At 41.9% G+C, this 20855-nt stretch overlaps 1 long non-coding RNA gene across 1 annotated transcript in view; it reads right to left on the bottom strand.

The window, feature by feature from the left end:
• LOC110302561 overlaps window positions 1–17370 on the bottom strand; it is a 31702-nt gene extending 14332 nt beyond the window's left edge. The window contains exons 1-2 of the long non-coding RNA XR_002378812.1: window positions 17228–17370; window positions 7167–7275 (exon numbers count right to left, since the gene is read on the bottom strand). This is a non-coding gene — a long non-coding RNA (uncharacterized LOC110302561). The remainder of the gene's footprint in view (window positions 1–7166; window positions 7276–17227) is intronic.
• Window positions 17371–20855: the final 3485 nt, after the last annotated feature.

The following is a 20855-nucleotide window of genomic DNA, read 5'->3' as shown; positions in this document are numbered from 1 at the left end:
TGGGACTCATGGCTTTAGCTGCATATGTAGCTGAGGATGGCCTAGTAGGTCATCAATGGGAATCACCAGGGAATTTTTGGATATTTAGGGTTCTTTCTGTTACTAAGTTTTAGTTTGAGGCCTTAAGAAGCGCTCTGTGTGAATTCGGTGTATTTTTGATTTATTGGATTCATTTTATAATACTAGCTATCTTGGTAAATTATATACAATCCAGTTGAGGAGACTCTGCATTCTGCTGGTACTGAGGGGACAGTTGACAGGTGTGGGGTGGCCACTGAGTTCACGGTGCTGTTCAGCTTTCCATACTTTACTGATTTTCTGTTCAGTTGTTCTTTTAATTACTGAGGGACAGATGTTATCTCCCCCACATCCTTCCAGGTCTAGCGGGTTTTGTCTTACGTATTTTAAAACTTGGTTTGATGCATAAACGTGTAGGATTGCTGCATCATCTTCTTGGTGACGTGAATCTTCAGTCATTACATAATACTCCATTGTCCCTAATAATCTTTTGCTCTCACTTCTACTTTATTTGATATAAAGACAGCCATTTCAGCTTTCTAATGATTAATGTTTGGCTGTTACATCTTGTTCCATCCTTTCACTTTTGACTTCTTTGTAGCACTTTATTGTAAATGAGATTTATATAGCTAGTATATGTTAGTCTTGACTGGAAACTTTACTGGCTTGAGAAGTGTGTATGTAGCAGGGGACTGGAGAGGACCTGAAGTTAAGACCCAATCACCTATATCTCCAGGTTAGGAGATCCAGCACCCTCTTCTGGCCTCTGCAGGAACCTTCACTTGTGACAGACAGACAGACAGGCAGGCAGACAGACAGACAAATAGAACCTAGGATATTAAGGAAAGTTACCTCTGTACCTCCAAAGGAGGTAAGTTAAGGAAACAGTCCAAGCCAAATACGTGTGGCACCATCCTGTACACTAGGAACCCAGATGGAACAAGATACGGAAGTCAACTAGTGCAGGCTCATCTTTCCTGCTTCCTGAATACCATGGTGTGACTGTTCTGCTCCGTGACAATTCCTTGCCAAGACAGACTGAAACCATGAGCCAGAATGCATGTTTCCTCCTTTAAGTGGCTAGTTAAGGGTTTTGTCACAATCACGGAAGTCTGACTGACACATTATACAATCAGTCCGTGGTTCCCAATTTGGCCTCCCGATCTCTAAATTTTAATTGATGAATTCATATTATTTCCATTTAAAATGATCATAGATACTTTTAGATTTTACATCTGTTAGATTTGTTTACCATGTGTATGTGTGAGCATGCGCCTGCAAATGTATGTGTGTGCATATGTATACATGTGTGTACATGTGCATGTATGTGCATGTGCATGCGCGTGTTCATGTGTGTGTATGTCAGAGGATAGCTTGCAAGACCCAATTCTCTCCCTTTATCATGTAGGTTTTAGGGATGAAAATTTTTGTCAACATGACTTATTTTTACTTTTTTCTCAGACATTTAGGGATATTACCTGCTCTGAGGTCACTGTTAAGTCTGTTCTGAGGTTGATATATTTTGAACTGCTTGGGTCATTTGAATGAAAACCAAATTTGTGGTTACAAATTCTTGAGGAGACATTTTTCACTCACTTTATCACATGCTATGCGATGCATAGTATGATTGAGGTGAAATTTTATTTATTTCCTGGAATTTTTATTGTTTCATATTGAGAGAAGAGTAATAAATTAACACACAAATATACTAAAAAGTAAAATGTAGTAAAATGTCAGAACCAGAAATGTCCCTGGTACCTAGATGACCAATTCCTTGTATAGAGGAATATATCTACAGATATATATATATATATATATATATATATATATATATATATATATATATATATATATATATATATATATATATATATATATTTACAGATATATTTTTCCAAATACATAAATATTTCTTTCAAAAATCATTTAATTGAAAATTGTTTTTTGATTTGGTTTGGTTTGGTTTGGTTTGGGTTGGGTTGGGTTGGGTTGGGTTGGGTTGGGTTGGGTTGGGTTTTTCGAGACAGGGTTTGTCTGTGCTTGTACTAGGGGCTGGAATGGTGGTTCCGTGCTTCAGAAACACTGGCTGTGCGTTCAGAAAACCTGGGTTCATTTCTCAACACCCATGTGGTAGCTTAGAAGCATCTGGAACTACAGATTCAAAGGATCCAACACATTGTTCTGGCCCCTATGGGCACCAGACATTCATTTCTCTACTTGCAAATGTTCACTGCAGTGAGTCACTGCTCTGGTTCTAGGACCCTGGCTTTTACTACACCATCAATACTGGATCCTCACTGGGATGCCTCTTGGCTATCCTGTTGTTGCCCGGTGTCATGGAGATCCTGCAACTTTGGATCTACAGGACCAGCCCAATCATGCAATCATGCACTCCAGTAGTTCATAGATGGGGTAGGATTTGGGATGGGCCAACTCAAAGCTCTGGATCTGAGTGGTAACTGAGCTGCTCAGCCCACCAGCTCTCCTGCAACCACAGCATCAGGGCCAGTTCTCAAGCACTATCCCAGCTTGCTCGTCCAGCAAGAGGCAGGATTAGCTCTCCCACTCTCACGCCTTCAGGGCCAGCTCTTCTGCAACCCCTTCTACCAGGGTCAGCTCTATTGTGCTGCCCAGGTGAGATGCAGGGCCCAATCTCCTGAGTGCTTCAGCAGGTGAGGGTCAGGGCCAGCTCTCTCATGAACTCGGGGCCACTCTCCTGACTGCCATGGGTGGGAAGGGGCGAGATGGGAGAGGGGTGGGGGAGGTGGGTGTGTTAAGAATTGTTAAATGTAGCAACTGTCTGAATTTTAAAGATTTCATTCACACCTAGATAATAAATAATCATCACTAGATATATTCTTGTAAATCTTGTGTGTATGTGTGTATTTGTGTGTGTGTGTGTGTGTATGTGTGTGTGTGCATGTGCAAATGTATGTATAGGTATGGGTATGTGTGCATTTGCATGTGTGTGTGCATGTATATATATTCATGTGTGTGTGTGTGGGTTTGTGTGTGTGCTAAAGATTGAACTTAAGACTGCCTAAAAGCTATCCTTTCAACCACGGAGCTATAACCTTAGCTTATTTTGGTGAATCCTTTATTTTTCTTTAATTTGTATTGTTTGTATCCCTTCCATATACACTATATTTTCTTAGGCAAATTTTAGTAATTTACATTTTTCTGAAGACCTTTCATTGGTTAGTATAGTATTCTGCAATATATGTAGTTTTTAGGAGTGCATGTGAATGCATTTTTAAATGTATGCCCATAACTGTTTCTGTAGATATGCAATCATGCAATTTAAGCTCATGTGACCCATGACGTTTTAATTTTCACTCCAAGACAACCAATCACCTGCCCACCAGTGCATGGCTAAACCACCCCCTGATGTATTGTGAGGCTCTGGAATTTGTATCGCTACAGCTGCTTTTGAGGGACTTGGCTATAACCGTAAGGGGAAGACAAGCAAGCATCCAGCCAGTTGTCACTTTTGATTCTAAGCCCTTGAGTAGATGAGAAGCCCACAGCACCTTCCTCCATGTGGCCACTGGCTCTGGAGAGCCACCTATTTAAAAAAGGCCTGCCACTCCACGCCACCATGAACCCAAGGGAAGACTGAGTTCTGATAGAAACCAACCATCCTGTATTCAGGTTTTGGTGTAATTCCCCAAGATGTTTATCATGGTTCTCTTCCTGAACATTCCTCTACCTTCTACTAGAGGCATCTAAAGCACTCCTCAATCTTAATTCAAGGCACAGTAGCCAGAAGAAAGAAAGCACAAACAACAAACAAACAAACACAACTACAAAAAGGCTGCACAAGAGTTGAATGGTCTCAAGGCCTCTCGCTGCTGTGTTGGATGCAGTTTGAGGGATTAGTTTTGTTGCTATTTGGACGCTTAAACCATAGTCCTGCACCATCTTTTTTAGACCAATTTCCAGTGTTCAAATGATTGTTGAGGGGGTTAGGGGAGTCTTTCATTCTAATTAGCCAGGCTCCTACCAACTGACACCTGGGTTTTAAAAGGCCAGCCAGCCAGCCTATCTGTTTGTCTACATGTATGAATTTATGATTTCATCTTGAAGAACAATGAGTTTTCTTAGCAACTTCCTCCAAACTGTCCTAATCTATCTTAAGCCAATTTCTTTTTCCTTGTATTCCACTGGGAAAATCCATTGGCTGAGTCCTCCTCGGCTGGTGATAACTCACGGACTTCTAAAGCACACAACTGACTTTTCTATCAGTGTCTGTCCGGATTCCTTCAATGTCTCACAAGTTCTTCGGAGTTTGAAGTCTCTTCTTCATGCTCCACAATGGTTCCTAAATCTGCCCTGGGCCCTATTGTCTACATTGGATTTAGAATTTCTATACATCTTTAGAACTGTGATGGAGAAGGGAGGTAACTCTGTTGATTTAGTTTACCAACTCCAGCTGGAGATTTGACATGAATACGTTTGAAGCAACTACAAGGCTCCCAGAAGAAAACACCTCATTAGGAGCAATTAGTCTGATGTATTCAACCCTTTTCAGAAAATGCTTAGCTCCTGGTCCATTTGAATTTAGGACAGAGAATCTAATTGGCTCTCATCTGATCAAAGCAGTTAGACAATTTGTATGAAGAAAAAGAAAAGTATTACCAAATAAGTTTATATTTATCTTACTTCTGAAGCCTTTGAGAACATTCTAGAGGAAGTAGACCTGATTGGGGCATTCATTTTCATCACCTAAAACTTATACCAAATTTCTACTTTGTATCAAGGTTCATGTTGTCCTTGATTTTCACACCACAAAAGATTAAAAATAATACCACCAATTATAATATTTACAAAAAGCCCTCCCTGAGAATGACCTGCCACTGGCATTGTGTCAGATAAAGCCTGGGAAATGGCTTTACTAATTTACACTCATTAACAGGAGAATGCAGGAGATTAAAGGGAGCGAGGGTGAATAGCCCCTCATTTTTTGTAAAACCTATACAACCTTTTATGCACCTACCAAGGCCATTATTATGTAATAATAGAAACGGAGGTGTGCTGCCTACAGGATAAAGACACAAGGGGCTATTTTCCCTCAAGAGAAATGCAGTGTTGTAGATTAAAGGTGGAAAAGCAGCCATCATTTAAAGCAGCTCACATCTCCAAAGGATATTTATTCACAAATTGATTAGAGTTGGAAATGAAAATGATTTAGTTGGTGGGAACATTACGGCAGCCCTTTAAAGTGTGGTGGAAAAGATGAAAAGGAGCCTCACTTAGCCTTCCCTTAGCACGCAGGCAGAGATCAAAAAGACCAGCGTCCCACGGATAGGCCTAATGAGACTGCTCTTCTGTGTGCTTCAGTTATTTCCAGTACTTGGGAGGCGTGTTTTGTCTGAAACCCCTGGCTACCACATTGCTTGAGGCAGAGTCCCATCTTATGAAACTTTTGGGGTGAGTAGGGGGGTTCAGCGGAGTTAGGGACATACTGGGTTGAGCTTTCCAAAAAGTGTGATGGAAACTGGCCATACCTCCCCAAACAAGACCCCGCCCTAAAGATTTAGTTTTGTCTTCACCGGTACACATCCTCAAACCCTTAATAACACCTTCCACTTCTTGCTCTCTTTCTCTCTTCCCACGGACACTACCAGGAGAGCAGACTGGCTCTGTCATGAGTCTGTCCCTCACACACACACACACACACACAATTCATCCTCCACTGCTGCCATTAAAGTTGCCATCTCAATCTGAAATGGAGGGCACTGCACAATACATCCAAGTCAGTGCCACAAAACCATTTGTGTGCTAATAACTGATAGTCACCAAGACTACTGGGGGTTGAGGGGAGGCAACTTTGTTGAAGACTGAAAGTACAACCAAATAACATTAGCTTCCTTTTAGAGCTCGTCCAGTGACTCATTTCATGTTAGGTGCCAGCTCACAGTTAAAGTACCATGTGACAAGAGCCCGCCCGGTAGGTACACAGAGGTGTTTCGCTAGAGCCACTCTCTACTCGTAAACTTACTCACGGGAGGAATACAGCGTTAGTTGGCTCACTTTGGTGAAATTCTCACATCTGTGTCTGTGCCATCGGAGAGAGCTCCACAATTTCGGATACACACACACACACACACACACACACACACACACACTGTTCTTCATGACTTTGAGGGATATACCCTCTCCATTTCTGACTCTTTCTTTATCTATTCTTATGGAAGTGGTTGTTGTAATGGCTACCTAAGCAATTGCCTTTCTTTCTTTTTAGAGAACATTCTAGCCACCTACATACAGTAGTTTACAGATAAATTTTGCTGGGATCTTGTTGGCCTCCTATTGGACTTTTATTTCACATGAAAACAACTGGAGTTTCTCCATCCTTGCTGCTTCATGCATCTGCGGTTCAGAGAAGATCAGTCGTAGCATCTCAGACTTGGAGGAGACTCCAGTAAGCTTCCTATTTTGGACAATAGCATTCTCCACCTGGGCTGTGTCCAAGACCAGACCTGGTTACTAAGTCATTTGTGAACAACTGTAACTACACTTTATCTCTACCAATGCAATGATGGGCTGTCTGCTGTCCACACCATGAGCTTCTACATGGTGTAACGGTGTACATTGTGAGGTACAGATTTTTTAAACCAAATTGTCATGTACTTGTCACAACACCAAGCCTCTTTGCTTGAGGCAGAGTCCCATCTAATGAAACTTTTGGGGTGGGTAGGGGGGTTTAGTGGGGGTAAGGGCATCCTAGGTTGAGCTTTCCAAAAAGTATAATGGAAACTGGCCACTCAATTTGAGAAGTTGCTTTTTATATCAAATTCTGTGCAGTTAAGATCAACTTCTGTATTTCCTGTTAGGTGTCATTTGTCTGACTGTTTTCATTATTGGTGCTATGTCCTATGTTCTGATGTCATTTCCCTTCTTGTTCAGATGTTTCCTGCCATTTATATAACCATTAGAGACAATGTGGTAGGGTGGATACCAGTGTTTAGGACAGGTTCATATTAATACCCATTATACACTGCTGAAGATGGATGAAGACTGACCATTAGAAAGACTATAAACACACACACACACACATACACACCATATACACACACATATACACACCACACACACATATACACACATACCTTATACAGACCCCATTTACTGTAGCTTTTATATACCTGTATTTAGGGCTGACCACTTGGGATTGGATAACCTATCATGGAACTCTCTGTGGAGAAAGCTGATTCCCCTTCTCTCAGCAGCCATTCATTAGCGCTAGCTCTTCATCTAGGAGAAAGAAGATCCTTGTGAGATTCCCCCATCCGCATTGGCATGGCAGCCAGGGATGCCACCATGCAGCTCTGCATTGGTAGCCTTACTGTTGAGATTTCATGGATATAACTTCCCCCGTCAGACCCAGAAAAAAGACACTACCAAGCAGACAGTCTATTCTTCTGGCTCTTACATACTTTAAAGTTAAAGTTAAAAACTTACATGTTTTAATTAACTCGCAAAGCACTGGGCCTCCTTACATCCTTAGTACTGGATAGTCCTCCCTCTACTTCCTCTTCCTCCCTACTCCTCACCCTATGTCCACTCTAACCTCTTCATTCCCAAATATTCCTCCTTCTTCCTCTCCCCTCACCTCTTTGCCTCTCTTCCACTGTATTACTAATGAGTCTATTTGAACTAATAGCTTAAATTAAAGAAATTTTAAAAACTCAATTGTCAATATGTATTAATAAGTTGTTCCAGTTAATTTTTATTGCTAAATGGTATTCTATAAAATGCAGTTCATTGGGGGCTATTTACAAATAAACACACATGTAAGAAAGTTATATCGGTCGGAGAGATGGCTCAGTGGCTAAGAGCACGTAAGAGAACTGGCAGAGGAGTCAAGTTCAGTTTCCCACACTAACAGCCAGCAGTTCACAACTCACACTTTAGGAGCTCCAGGTCCTCCATCTTCCATGGATACCTGCACATTTGTGCACCTGTGTACACACACACACACACACACACTCATGCACAAAATTAAAAATAAAAACAAAAGACAAAAGAAAGGACTACGTGAGACTATTACTACTGCCAGTGTAGGGATCCAGGGATTTTACCTCCTCCAGCACAGGACACTGACCTCCTGACCCTGCCTCCAGCTACAAATGCCATCAAGTGAACTGCCCATGAAATGTCTGTGCTTTCGTTGAACTGTCCAGAAAACCTCCTCACACTGCATGATTCCCTCCTCCCCCCCATACTTAGTCAAATCTTCAGCCATGTTTCTGTGTGTGCAGGGGAAGGGCAAAGCACCCATCTGTCACTGCACAATATTGCTACTCTAGAGTTTGGGTTCACCGCAACAAGGAACCTGCCTTCCCAATCCTGTTCTTTCTGTACCACTCCCAAGTAAGGAGTTTGCAGGGATTTCTCAGTTATTTCTAAGTTTAATGTGAAATTCTTAGGCAGTATACCAAATATCACAAACTCCGAGTGCTTCTGAAAAAAATCACTTTGAACATTTTTGGAAAAAGTCATAAAGATGTTATCTCACACTCGTCAATTGTCTGCATTTTATGAGTCGCTAGTTTTTAATTCTGGCTATCATCTCAAGGTCAATGTACAACACGGGTAAAGGGTTTTTCTTTAAGGGCAGTGGGTATGATTCATATCTCTAATAGTCTATAATTTGGATCTTGTGTTTGCTTCTCTTCCCTTCATACTCGATTAGATCTTCATTCTTTTTGCCTCGTGTGATGACTAGTGAAGCACTCATCCAAGAGAGACGGAGAAGGGTGAGCTTAGTGATCGCCATGTTCACTTGCGCTGCTATTGTTAGCTGCATCTTCAACCATCATTTCCCACTTAATTAAAGTCACATAACATTACATTTACATTTACTTAGCTGGGTACTCATACAGTGCAGTGCTCTGTAATGAGTGACAAGCTGGCTTCTCACTTGCTTCCTTCGGGTCAGCTTGCAAATGACACACGGCAGAAGATAGATCCATCAAAGGTACCCATTTAGGGAAGAAGATGGAGCTCAAAGGTAGGAAGAGCTGGCCTGACCCTACAAAAGACACTGATCTGTGGCTGTAGAGGAGAAATATAGCACTTGCCTAGCATCCTAACAGTCTGATCCCCAACACAACAGCAATCAGATAAACAGACAAGCAAAACCACAAAACACGAGACAGTAATAACCCGAGACTATTAGTGATTCTGTGATGGTTATCTCTAATTGTCCACTTAACATGGACTCACCTAGGAAGGGAGTCTCCCAGAGGAACTGTCTAGATTGGCCTGAGGGCACGTTTATAGGGCATTATCTTGATTACTTTGGTTGACATAGAAAGACCTGTGTTTATGGCATCCAGCCCTAGGAAAAGGGCTCTAAGCTGTGTCAGAGTAGATAGGGTGAACTGAGAACTGGCATACATTGTTATTGGCCCCTTTTTTCTAACTGAGGACCAAGTCCTTCAAGTTCCTGCCTAAATGAACTTAACCTAGAAGGATGAACCAAATGAACACTTTCTCTCTTAAGTTATTTTGCTGGGGTATTTTACCATAGCAACAGGAATAGAACTAAGATAAATACCATAGAGAAGGATTCTAGAGTTTAGGACACACCAAAAAGACTGGATAGAAAGACTATATACAATTGAAAGGAGAAACCTGAGCAGGTATTTGCACTTGAGATCCCAACAACATTGTTCACAATAGCTGCAAAATAAAAAAAAAGTCAAGTGTCCATTAATGCATAATGGAAATATGCATGTATATATGTATGTATGTATGTATATATATATATGTATATTACAATTTTATGTGTGTATAGAGGGAGGTTGGAGAATTATTTAATCTTAAAAGGAAATGGAATACATGCTACCATGTGAGTGAAACGTTAAGACATTGTGATAAGTCACAAAAAGACAAATAGCATACAGTTCTATTTATACAAGGCACCTACCGCAGTCCACAGTGAAACAAAAACAGAAAGTACAATGATGAAGAGGGTATGGGTTTCACTTAGAGAAATTGTAAACCTTCTGAGGATGGACAGTTATGATTACACAAAAGTGTGAATGTACTTAATGCCATTGAAGTGTGTGCTTTTTCAAAGGTAAGTCTTACTTATGCTGTGTACAACGTATAATAAACAGCTACTTTACTATTTTGATTAAATTTAGTGTGTAGGGTGTGTGTGTGTGTGTGTGTGTGTGTGTACACACAAGCCACAGTGTACCTACAAAGATCAGAGAACAACTGGTAGGAGTCAGTTCTCTTCCATCTGAGTCATAAGTGAACTCAGGTCCCCAGGTTGGCAGCAGGAACCATTACCTGCTGAGCCATCTTGCCAGTTCTAAAACCTTCTTTTATGAGAAGTGTGGGAATCCTTGAAAGAGCAACAAATCAAGGTCAAAACACCGACGAGGCTTAATTGTAAGATATTTAAAGCCACGACATTCTTTCAAAGTTGATGGGCTAAAAGCTGCCTCTTTCTGACCTGGAGGTGACAAAAGAAGAAAGAAGGAAAAAAAAAAAAAACCTGGCTTTGCTTCCAAGAGAGAAAGGAGGAGCTTTAAGGATTTCAAAAAAGAAGTAAAACTGCACCTGGAAATGTGGAGAAGAAGTCAAGTGGGACAGCAGAAACAAAACGAAACAAAAACCCAGGCTGAGCACAGCTTCAGCTGTGTCTCTCTGATGCAGAGAGGGAGAGCAGAAGCTACTATCCAAAAGTAAGCCAAGTGGACACTGGCAGTCCTACCAGGACAAGCCCACAACTGTCCCAAGCTTCAAATCCAGTTGTAGGTTTCGGTTAGACAGTGATTCCATGAGCAGACAGGGATGTCATGATACTTTGTATCTGCTGACAGCTTGACAATACCTATAATCACCCAGTAAAGTACTCTAGGCATGCCTGAGACGGAGCTTCTTAATCAGGTTAATCAAGATAGGAAGACGCACCCTAGATGTGACTCGTCTTTTAAGGGGGTAAAATCCATCACAGCATAAAGATACACATTACCTAAGAGGAAAGGGCTGGAAAAAAGGTTTCCAAGAAAACTGACCAAAAAGCAATTCACAAAAACCATGGCTTCGAATGTCTCTTCCATACTTTAATTCTCCCCTCTGACAGTCTAGCTCACTTATCCACAGCCCGGGATTGACTGAGGTAACTTAGACCAGAGTGGGCCTCAAATGCACGATGCTGTGGGACTTGACACCTGAAAGCCATAGTTGATTTTCCTCTCAGAAGAACCATTTTGTAGATGCTAATTATTATTAATTTTTCAAAGGTGAGATTAAAAAGAAATGGATTTTACTATGGAATTTCACATGTATGTCCTTTCTTGGGCTTCTATCTATCTATCTATCTATCTATCTATCTATCTATCTATCTTCATATCTATCTATCTGTTGTTTATGCCCTTTTGTTTTTGAGGAAGGAACCAACCTCAAACCCACGCCCACATTCATTTGTTGAGTACAGAAATGCTTAAAGAGGATCAGATATTTTTAACAACAAAGTGTCACCAAAGCATGAGTAACCTGAAAATTTTTCTCAGAAAAAAAGCAGTAGATGTGTGATTCATGTTGCCTCCTGAAGACAAAACAGATAAACAAACGGAGAAGCCAGAAAAACAGGCGACTCACCGCATAACTATGATAACCCCTATGGTTGCCAGGATCCACATTTGCGTGTGTGATCTATAAGAAAGGGGTCCATGCTCAAATCAGAGGGAGCGATGAGGATGGCCTTCATGAAGTAGAGATCAGAGAGAGTAGGCATTGCTCTGCTTGCTGTACTCCGTTTCTTCATGATACCTGGCCCACAGCAGCTAGACTCCATAACGGAGGGACTCGCCAATCTAGAACTAAGTTAAAAAGCCACCACAGAGACTCTGCCTTGGTTTCCCACATTGTATCAGGACCAACACCCATGCACCTTTTTGTTCAAGTGGAAGAAGGAAGGTGTTTTTACCTCCTTGACAAGAGAATTAAATTGTAGCTAAAAGTATTTAATGCTGTCCCAGCCTAAAATGGGGAGGAAAAGAAAAACTACTTTGTCTATATACAAATAGGCAAGACAGAGAGAGACTTCAAGATTTCAGAGCATTAAACGTGATGCAAAGCCCATTTAATGGACACCACCAGAGCTTCCCCCCCCCCAAGCACTGCAATTGATTGCCATGAGATTATGATGCCATTAAAATTCACTCTGCCCATAAACTAATGCTGCGGAAAATGCTGACGTTTATAGCGCTTCCTACAAGGGACATATTTCAGTGTGAAAGTAAGTCCTAATGTGAGAACTTTATCTCAGTAAAGCAACATCTAAGCTGGGGGAAGGAGGAGGAGGAAGAGAGGCCGTGCAGGAGTGCTGTGAGTTTTATTTCTCTCAATAATGGGTGTATGGATGCTAAATTCCAAAGACTTTTTAAAATAAATCTATTGGCCTTTGACAAAATCAATCCAAACCCCATAAACCAAGAAGTCATCCACTTGATATTAATGAGCCCACATTTGCATTTATTTGTCTCTTACACTAGACAAACCATTAATTTCATGTTTATGCTTCCTTTGAAGTCTGAATGCTCATAGATAGATGGCCTCATCGAATCTCCTGCTGCTACATTAATATTTCGCTATAAATGATAAATTTTATCATTTTCCACAACACCCCTTTTTACTTTAAGAAAGCTGTGAAAATACAAGCAATAAGTCTTGAGGTCTGAAAGCACAGCACTCTTTTTTTTTTAAATACTCTTCAACTGAGATCATTAAAATAGTGATGTCTTTAGCATCAGGATACCCTTGATGGCCTCTGGGCTTGAAATCAACGTGATGTATAATCAGCCTCTCTTGAGTAAAAGATGGTTCGTGTGGCTGGAGCTGACAGTCAAGCACATTCCTGACCAGCACTCAGTGCCTATATTTATCTGATAATGTTTTAATTTCAAACATGAGCCTAATCCATTGACTCTAAAGAGGAAATCTTTGAGGTAGAAGTATTTAGCACCAGTGAGGTATTGTCGCTGGGTCATTTGGTAGGATATTAGAAATGGCAAACTACCAAGCAGGAGGTCCACAGGCTCTAGATGGAATGGATCACCGTTCATTAGTCCACAAGCGTATACCACGCAGACGGTCCCTGGTGCTACTGCTAATGCTACTGTTTGACGGTGGTGCCAATGACAATGATGGTGGTGATTCATGAGTGTTGCTTCAACCTTTCTACATGTGCATCACTGACCCTGGACTCTGTAGCCATCCTTCCAACAATCCTGGAGACAGTTGCTACTGTCTCAGATTACAGATAATGGAACTGAAACTCAAAAGCATGTCATTTGCCAACTAAGCAACTGATGGAGAGCATGGGAGGTGCAGTTGCCTCTTTACACTGAGCTATTGCATGTACAGCCCCCAGGAACTCCTAGAGATGCCTTGAACTCCAAATCTAAATTCCATTTCCAGAGTAAAAGGAAGGAAGGGACCCAAGCCAGGAGTTTCCATGTGATCAACTTTGATGACAGTCACTTCAAGTCACCCTGAGTCAGGTACATACAATGAGAATGTCTCTTCATTTTTAATCTAGAACACTCTAGTAACACGTTCTTTGCCTTCTCTCATCCTTCAAGGACTCTCTCTTCTGTTACTGACAGGTCCATCAATCTAGTCTCTTTCACAGATGTGCACACAACTCTCTGAGACCATACCTATTGTTCTGTCTCCGTTCCACCAGCTAAATGGACTTCATTTTGCTTACCCAAATACAACACTTTAGCCACAATTCATGTTTTATGTTCATGTGTCATTAAAATTAATGTGTAGCTTCTTTATACGCTTATAAATATACATCCATATCTATCTTTTTAGATTACACTCCTTTTAGAGGATGATCAGAAAGTCTCTCCTACCGGAGTTCCATATTCAAATTGATTCTATGAAAAATACTATTAGCACGAAGTAAAATGATGCATTACAAGAAAAACATAAATTGTTAAAATGTCAAATGACTGTTTGGCTTATTTTTATTTTACTTCTGAGACAGAGTCGTGATTAAATACTGAAGTGAATGTTTTAAATGAAAACAAAATTAAGAATATTTAACTGGCAAGAAATGAGAAAGACAGCTTGGTAGAAAATATCGGAGAGGCCCTCCATTTGGTCAAGAGCATAAATGGCTCAGGTATTGAGCCTGTTCCGCTTGCATTACCAAAGGGATACAGAGCATACATGCAAGGGTAGAGATCAACTTCCTGACCACAGGGCAGGCTGCAGACAGAGGCTAGTCATCCTTAAGTAAACTAGCAGACTGGGTGGAGGAAAATCAGCAACCACTCTAGAACAGAACAGCCCTTCGTGGGTTTCTCTGTTGGCCAGTTTTTATTGTTCTTATTCACGTGTCTGGATGTTTTGTCTGCAGATAAGAATGTGCACCCTGTGCATGGTGCACATGGAGGTAAAAGAGGGAGTTGAATGCCCTAGAACTAGAGTTACAGATGTTGGGAGCTGCTACATGTGTGCTAGAAACCAAACATGGGTCCTCTCTGCAAGAGAAGTGCTCCTGACCATGTGTTGATCCATCTCTCCAGCCCTTCTTTCATGGACTTTTGATGTTTCCCATTTAATTATACAATTGTCCTTACCTAAACACTACTATTAGCCCCGTTTTAAACTCGGGAAAAGCAAGACCTTGGAAGAACATATAAATTGCATAGAGATACAAAGGTACTAAGAGATAAAGCTGAAATTCAGACCCAGAATTCTCTGCTCCAGACCAATGCTGTCTGGCTTCTTTAGTAGCCGCATGTAAACTCAAGAAGAAAGCCTGCTTCAGCCCACCCTACACAGTAACTGTGGTCACCTGCTTCAATAAATGGTCCTCTCTTTACCATGGAGTGGGCAGTAATTGAAAAGAAAATCATTATAATCTCCCAAGTGATCATGACCACGGAAAGAGCCATTCTTTCTAAACTTGGAGTTAGAATAAAGGGCCTATCATCCAACTTCTCTGCTTCACAGAAAATAAGAGGCTCTTGAGTGTTAGCATGTTGTCTTAAACGAGAACTGTGCCCACAGTGACCAGACACCTTGAAAAGAATTTAACCAAGTCAGTCACTGAAAAGCTCACCCACATTCCCCAGGTCACTAGCAGTGTGATTAAGGGATCCAGGGGGTCTTTCATTTATCCCCTCTATCTCGCTCTTCTTTTTCATTTGAAAAATTGTAAGTTCTCTATGGGGTTTCCTGAATCTGGATCCAAGGCTGAAATTTCCTTTCACTTCAGACACACACAGAGAGAGGAATAGAGATGAGAATGAGGAAAACAAAATTCTATTTTTCTGAACCAGCAATGTTTACACACAAGGCTCAGCAGACAAAGTTCTTTTGTCTGTGCAACAATAGCCCCCAGGGAGCTGGTGCCGTCCTGCTGGGCAAGGTTGCCGCACCAGCCCCATTGTGTAAGATGTGAGTGAGTGTGTCTATGCTTCTGCCGCCAGAGACTGTTGTGTGCTCAGAACAGCGCCCATTGTGCCCATCTTGCAAGAAGGACTTGGGCTCACCGATGGAAAACACTCACTGTCACTGTCCCCTAACCTCCGCTTTGCCATCCAAATCTCACGTTATGGATATAATCCAGACCTCTGTCATTTGAGGTCCTCTTGCCCTGTACTTCTGAAACAAAAGCTATTATACTGCACCATGAAAAAAAAAAACGTGGACATGCAGACATAAAGGGGCCTGGAACACCAGCCTCCAAGGGAGCTCCATTTAAAGTTTAAAAATCAAGGAAAACAAAACACTTCCGATTAAAAAACAAGCTTCCATGCCTTTGAGCGGGCACACACACACACACACACACACACACACACACACACACACAGGTGCATTCATGAGAACATTTCATCAAAATGCTCAGGACAAGAGAGAGTGACCTGTCCTTGCTTTCAGACGCAGAGAGGTGTAGTTGGAGAAGAGGGCCAGACAAGAAGGAAGCCCGAGCTTGCTGAACAAGGCTCATTCCAATTAATGGGCTCTAACACAGGCGGAAAGGGTACACTTTAACTAAGACACATGGCAGGCGGAGAATATAATCTCTGCACTAATGAAGGGTGCAAGCACACTTTCTTAAAACAGCTTCTCACACCTCTAAAACAAACGCAACCAAAAGCAGGTCATATTTCCCTCCAAGTAAGGGAGACTCTGTGCTCTCCACAAACACCCAGGACACCACCCTGGCAAAGTGGTAGCTATACTGGGTTTGTCATTTAACTCTCTAAGAAGCTCAAGGTATTTTGAAAACATAGGGGGTGGGGACGAGGTGCAGGAAATAATCAGCACGTTCCTCAAGTCCAAGATGACTCTGAGAAATCATTAGAGGCTCACTCCAGGTTTTAGCATCACATTCTCTGCCTGCAGGACCCAGGTAGAAAAGATGCAGCATTTTCTTAAAGCCTTCCAGTGCTAAGCATCACACGTCACCCATTCTTAGACCAAAATGTATGTCTACCGCTTTCCTCTTGCAGTCCTTCTACCTAGGAACAATCCCTGCTTGCATACCCTTGCCACCTTCTTCTCATTGTCTATCCAGTTCACAACTATTTCACAACTGATCTTTAATACACACCCTTCCTTCAAACTCCAGCAGTGGATGAGTGAGGAAACCCCTTCCCTACAGGCATCTGCCTTGCTCTTACTGCAGACATCATCAGACGGTATTGGAACCTTTCTTGGTGGCATTAGGAGCTGCCAACAAGATGCCGTTTGGTTCATTGGAATTCATGCTAATTCTGTGACCTATCACAGGGATAGAAGGGTGGCTCTGCATCTTGAAGATGAAAAACTGGCTTATGCCACTCAGTATTGGAATGCTGTTGTCGGAGGTGTTGGTATTGATGGTGGTGGTTGTGTGGTGTGTGTGTGTGTGTGTGTGTGTGTGTGTGTGTGTGTGTGTGTGTGTTGCTGAGGATGAAGTCCAGGGTCTTGCACATTCAGGGCCATATCTCCAGGCCAGCAGTGCCCTCATAAGTACTATTCTTATCACATCAATTTCCTAAATAAGAATTTGTCAGGCTGTTTGCTGTCTTTGGGGACAAACTATCTCATTCTCCCTTCATTCTGCCTCCTGCTAGACCAGATGTTGTCCTGGTCTTTGATGGCAGAAAGCCATCTCTGTGCGCCATTGTCAAACTGATTCCTGACTTCATCCTTCTGAGTCAGTCAAACCTGTTACCTGACCAACTTCTCATCCCAGTCTGTTTAGTTCTTTTGCTTGGATTGAGCCCAAAGTTTTTGCTGGAAAGTGAGGAAATAGTAGGAAAGGTAAGAAATGAGAGGAAAGGGGGATGGAGAAAAAGATAGGGCTGTAGGGGGGGAAGAAATAGAAATGTGGGAGAAAGAGAAAGAATGGAATGTTTGCACCAAACCACCTAGTCACCTGACTTCCCAGCATGCATTGTGACCTGGTAAGTTCTGCTTTGGAATTTCTAAAGTCGGCTGTTCCCTGCTGAAAATGGTATTGAGCAAAGACAGAGCCATTTGCAGTCACAGACTCTACAGGTCCAGTAGATCCTCTTGTGAAGTCCTGCCCATCCACAGCATCTATTGTGCATCTACATTTCATACTCATCCTTAGTCCTTGTGATGATGTAATTTATATACAGAGAGACAGAAACAAGAGTTAAACAGAGATACAGAGGTGTGTGTGTGTGTGTGTGTGTGTGTGTGTGTGTATGCGCACGCATGCGCGGGGGAAGAGGAGAGCATGATATTAGTGTGATAGAAGCCAGTTCATCTATTTCTTTATCATCATGCATCCCAAACTGGCTTTGAACTTATGATCCTCCAACCTCTGCCCTCAAGGGCTGGAACTACAAGTGCAAATTGCTACATGTTTTTAAGCTGTCTATTAATGAGTGCTATAAAGTGAAACAGAAATGCAATGTGTTGGATTTCAGCAGAGTTCTTTTCAAGGCAATTATTTTTAGAGGAACTCACCCTGTATTTATAACCATTTTCTTTCCCTTATTAGATTTGGCATCCCCACCCATCCTGCCCCTAGGGTCCCTCTCATGTGTATACAACATGGCAACGTACCAGTTGAAACCACAAGTAATTCAACCTAAGGCCAAAGCCAATTCCAAATTATTTGTCTCAACAGAATTACCTGAATTTGCCAAGTGCTCTGATGCTCCATAGCCATAATTATGTTTCATAATTTGCTGCTCTGTAGACACTTGGAGACAGAAGTGCGGAATTAATTGTAGCATTTTTGTGACCTCTAGACTTTCTCCATTAAGACCAGGTTAATTTTCAACATGAGAAGACTCATTTTTCTGAACAGAATACTATCGGTAATAAACACGGAGCATAAGTGTGCGGTATGCACAAGCGGCTGCTATCAAACAGCTCTTCGATCACACCCCAGTTCCACTGAAAAGCCATTTACGTCAAATGCATTAGGAGAGGATGTGATGAGCATTTGATTGGTTTGGACTTTGTGGACAGGCAGCAGCATCTCTCAAAGATTTGGATATATGTTTGTGATAAGGTAAAACCGGGAGTAGGGGTGTTTACCTCAAGGTTCATTGACAGGGTCTGAGGTGTTTTTGAAAAAGAGGAAGACTTCACGGAGCCACCTGGGGGGACCACTCGTTGGAGGCACTTCATATTACTAGAGGCCACAGGGCTTGTGCTGTTTTGAAGGACTCCTCACCATCCTTCATGCTTGCTCTGACTATGTAGATGGCAATTGAACGGCCCTTAAAGTAATCTGAACCAACAGTCCAGGGTATTGTTTTAACTTCAGTGTATGTGTAAAGCAGGCAAGACTGTAGCTTGGTGGCCTTACAGTGAAATGCACCTTAGCTGACTAAGAGGGGCTTTTCATAGTGTCATCCTGGCCGATTAATAAGCTGTCAAGTTTCTGACCAAGCTTCATCCAATTCTTAGTGAGAGAATCTGGGTAGGAGACTCTCACTCATGAACAGCATCAATAAGAAGCAGAATTGGCCCTAGAACTAACCAAGATACATTATTTAGTGTCCCATGATTTCTGAGACACTGACTTATTCCACATTACCCCATGTGCTATTTCCAAAAGATAGCATGAATCTGATCTCTTTCCATAGAGTGTTAAGTAGAAGATGTAAATTTTGGAACAAATCTAATCATCAGTGGCCTCTTCTAAGTGGGTGTGGCCGGCTTGTAACATTTGTAAGAAATTTGGGATAGATTAAAAGTCTTTATAGCTGGGATTCTTAGTTTCCCTAGAGGAAAAAAAAATGGGGAAATTAAGCTAAAGAGCTGGGGCACGGCAAGAAGTGATATTCCCACAAGCCCAGTTTTGGAGAATGTCAAGGTAGCATGCAGCTCCTGCATCCTGGAGGGGTGGGACACATGCAAACGCTCAGAAACAGACAGGATGCTGGCAATGTGGGGCCTCAGCACAACCACATACCATTAAATCCAAGACCTTTTGGCATACTGTGTTCTAATCGCAAATATTGTTGATGTTTAAAAATTCTAAATTATTCATGTGGTGAGCAGAGACAGAGTGTACAGTAGGTTCCTCAACTTCTCGTGGTACCACAGCCCTTCCGGAGACTCTCCAGAGAACGTGCGACAAAGCTAGACTGCAGCTAGCTTTCCTGACCGCGGGCATGTATGTGGGGCCAATTAACACTGCGGAGAGAAGATCTGGGTTAGAAATGTCACACTGAAATAATTGTTCTCAAATACTCTTCAAACACATCACAGTCATTTATATGAAAGAAATGTCAAGCTGGTAATATTTGTGTAATGTTCATCTAGAGGTTAAATGCCTCGAAATAAATTTTAGGTGTCCAACATAATTCTAGTTGTTCTTGGAAACAATGAGACCATGGCTTCAGGTTCCCCAGCAAATATCTGAATCTTATGAAATGACACATTTACATCCGAGTGAAGTGCATTCTTTGATATACTGTAGGTCAAATCTAGGTTATTTATAAAGCCTAATGCAAATTGTGAAATAAGTTGAAGCTGTGGGTGTGAAACCTGTGGATATGTGGGACAACGGCACATCTGTCCCATCATTCAGTCCTTAGATCAAGCCCTGCATTCTCTAGGTGCTGCACGCCTTACTTCTGGGAACAGCCTAGAGCTCACTTGGAGATTATACGTCTATTGTTTTCAATTCCTCCACAGACTGAGGGCAGTGACCATATCTTTACTTCTTGGTCAAAGCCCATTCTCCTGACAGAAAGGGAAGGAGGAGAAAGAAGAAGAAAATGGGAGGTTGGAGAATATGGAGGACACGAGGATGGAAATATCTTTGCAAAGAAAAGTGGGACCACCTTCAGATTATTATAAGGAAGCAAAGCACAGTCTAGAAGAGCATTTCCCAGCCTCCCTTGCAAGACTCATCTCTGTGTGGCCAGGTCCTAATCAGTGTGATATTGACGGAAGTTCCATGAGCATTTCCATGAGGACTATCTTGTACTTATTTTTTGTGGCCAGAATGCCAGTCAATATTAGCATCTGTGGCAGCCTTCTTGGGACCTGAGCTACTTGTGGGAACCAAAGCATTGTACAAAACCACAAATAGAAGTGCCAAGTCTCGTGGCATTTTGTGAAGCAGAACTGTGTGCCATGGCTAAACTACCCATCTCTGAACAATCGAGAGACATGTTTTATGTTTTATTTGTATTGTCCTTAGTAGGGTCTCTCTGTCGTTTTTGTCTTGGTTTGGTTTATTTTGTTTTGTTTACAGGGTCTCACGTAGTCCAGGTTGGCTTCCAACTTTCAGTGTTGAGGATGACCTTGAAGGTCTCAAGTTCTGATCTTTCTGTCTCTACCCAAAGTGCTGAGATTATAGGTGT

The sequence above is a fragment of the Mus caroli genome, chromosome 9, assembly GCF_900094665.2.
Source record: "Mus caroli chromosome 9, CAROLI_EIJ_v1.1, whole genome shotgun sequence".
NCBI classification, from domain to species: domain Eukaryota; kingdom Metazoa; phylum Chordata; class Mammalia; order Rodentia; family Muridae; genus Mus; species Mus caroli.
Note: the sequence above shows the minus strand (reverse complement) of the source record. Positions and strands in the feature narration are given on the sequence as shown.